Source organism: Dama dama, chromosome 30 (assembly GCF_033118175.1).
Source record: "Dama dama isolate Ldn47 chromosome 30, ASM3311817v1, whole genome shotgun sequence".
Classification (NCBI taxonomy): domain Eukaryota; kingdom Metazoa; phylum Chordata; class Mammalia; order Artiodactyla; family Cervidae; genus Dama; species Dama dama.
The window spans coordinates 63823370-63826491 of NC_083710.1; the positions used below are offsets into that span (position 1 = coordinate 63823370).

The window sequence follows — 3122 nt, forward strand, 5'->3', positions numbered from 1 at the left end:
CTTGGAGACATCAGTGATACTCTTTTGGCCTCTTTATTTCCACACTGAAAAATCAGATAATTGTATAAGTATCTTATCATTGAGTACTCCATTGATCAAATTGTTTTAATTCATTTCTTTAAAATTCCCTTCAGTGATCCTTATTTTTAGTTTCTCTAGAAATACATTGTTAAAACAGTTCAAATTTTAAGGTTTTAATGGAAGAAATAGATGTCACCATCATGAGTACTGAAAGGACAGAATCTCTTATGAGCTGTCTGACCTCTATGGGTAAATGGTTTTGGAAGACCTGGGTCACACGTGATTAAAATTTCATGTATATATCTGTACTCACCTGTCAATTTCTATGGGTGGCTGTTTAATATAAATTCCACTTCATTCTTCCGATATGATATTCTGAAATTTAATAATGCAAATAATATAGTTATTTATTTTTGTAGTATATATATTTAGAGTATTTTCTATGTATCAGTGCAGAATGTTGATTGAAGCTATTGAAAACTGACATACATTATATGACAAGATACTTTAATCTAGTTTTACTTGCAGATGACAGAGTGGAGTAAGAGTATCATAATAATAAGCAAAATTAAGCAAATTCATTATACAGTCTTTCATATACTACAGGTAAGTGACCTAACAGGCATTGAGCATTTCTGATATGCCAAAACCAGATGCTTTGCAAAATTATTTCATTTTATCCTTACAAAAATACCTGTAAAATTATCTATTACCTTTATTTTGCAAAAGAGGAAACTGATACATAGGAAAGTTAAACAACCAGATAATCAAGGTTATAATGCAAACTAAATTTTTTGGCTATAAACTCCATAATGATTCTGCTATAGCATATAACACCTAATTAATAAGCTGACTTTTCTAATTAACGTGAAATTAGTGAACTATGCATAAATAAGAAATATTTAGATTTAAATAGATCAGGAATAACTCTGAAACTATAGTAAATATCACAGAATCTCACTTTTGTTCTGGAAAAACCCTATTGTATCTTACATTATCTTGTGACATGATGCACACTATAAATAAAGAAGTACAATATTAATTATAATTGTAAGATATTTTTATAGAAATCCAGGCACCTATATTTTATGACAGTGATATCTCACATGCCCTATAGTTTAAGTAACATTGACTATAATAAATTGAGTGAGGTTCCCTCCTACCACACCAAAGACCTCTACATCCCTGGAACTAGAACCTTGCAGATGAATTCCTAATGGAGATTCTAGGAGAATCCGTTTCTTGCCTCTTCCACTTCCCAGAGATTGACCACATTCCTTGGTACACCAGAACACTCCAACCTCTGCCTCCCTCCTAACATTGGCCCTACCATCAGCTTGATTTTCGCCCATAAATACTCCTTTCAGATTTTTTATATGCAGAACTTATTTTGATAAGAGAATAAACATCTTGTTTATGGCTGCTATAGGAAATGAAAACTTCTTGGGAATAGTTTCCAGTCATTTTTTTATACTAAATATTGGATAATCTTTGGAAGTTAACTTGAAGTCTAATTATTTTGTTATAATTTGTAGTAGACAAAAGGTTGAGAACTAAATGAAAATGTATGAATCAGCTGACATGTTTTATATTTAATTGACACTATTGTCAAAGACTAATTCTGCTGCTGTAAGTACCAATCCCAGAGTTTGGAAGTAAGTAACTTATATGAAACTACTCATTGATTTGGTTATCCAGTACACTGAAGATTTAATTGAGATATTTAACTATATGTATTCATTAGAAAAGATCAAAAAAGGTCTCTGGTAACTACAGAATAAATATTTAAAATTTTCTGGGAAAACTTAAGCAATATGTAAAATTATTGAGTAGAAACATTAAAATTGTTAGAAATTCAACATGGGTTTATAAGAATAAATTATTTTTAATATAATAGAATTCTTTGGGAAAATAAATTTTCATGTATACATTCGGTGTCTGTGATAATATTCTTGTAATTCAAAATTCTTGTTTTGCAATGTTTCTAAAAGCTATTTCACTAAGAATAAATCATTTTATAAAGGAGTACAAATTTTAAGGAATGAAGTTGGTCAGTCATGTGCAGCTCTTTGTTGATCCCATGGACTGTAACCTAGCAGGCTCCTCCATCCCTGGAATTTTCCAGACAAGAATACTGGAGTAGGTTGCCATTTCCTTCTCCGGGGGATCTTCCTGACCCGGGGATTGAACCCAGGTCTCCTGCATTACAGGCAGATGCTTTACCCTCTGAGCCACCAGGGAAGCCATTTATATTGTTTTCTAAGTGGAAAACTTACAATAAAGAAGGAAATATAGCTTGCTAGGAAGATGGAGTAGCCAGATTTACATAGAGTTGGTGAGGAGACCCCTTACACAGCATCTATAAGAAGAGATGTACACTGGGATTTTCAGATTTGAAAAAAATTACTAAATAGTGAAACATCAAATCAAATGGTCAAAAAAGTAAATAAACAGAGAGGATTACTCTGCTACCAGGCAATACATAAATTGTCAGAAACATTATAAACTTAAAACTCTTTGCTGTAACTGAGTTATTAATAAAACCAGCTTGAGAAACATTAAGCAGTGTCTGGCATATAAAATGCATTGATAAATGTAAAGGAATCAAGAACTTTTAAAAATCAAGAGTAGACTGGGCCTTCCCTGGTGGTACAGTGGATAAGAATCCGCCTGCCATTGCAGGGAACACAGGTTCAGTCCCTGGTTCAGGAAAATTCTATATGCTTGGAGCAATTAAACCCACAAGCCACAGCTAATGAGCCCTGTGCTACAACTGCTGAAGTCTGTGCACCCTCGAGTCTGCACACCGCAATGACTGAACTTAGCTCCTGCAACTGCTGAGCCTTTTGCACCAAGAGCCTGTACTCCACAATAAGAGAAGCCTCCACGATGAGAAGCTCGTGCACCGCAACAAAGAGTAGCCTCTGCTCGCTGCACCTAGAGAAAGCCCACACAAAGCAATGAAGACACAGTGCAACCAAAAGTAACATTAAATAATTATTTTTTTAAAAAGTGTAGACTGGTTAAAGGTACCAAAGAGATCCACTAAAACTAAACCAAAGTTATCAAATCTGCAAATAGCAATTATTGCATATACAGGT

The 3122-nt window shown here is 33.7% G+C and overlaps 1 non-coding gene across 1 annotated transcript; it reads right to left on the reverse strand.

Moving 5' to 3' along the window:
* Positions 1–2189: 2189 nt before the first annotated feature.
* Positions 2190–2262, reverse strand: TRNAY-GUA (transfer RNA tyrosine (anticodon GUA)). The gene has a single exon. It is a non-coding gene; the product is annotated as a tRNA-Tyr (tRNA).
* Between the last annotated feature and the right edge of the window lie 860 nt (positions 2263–3122).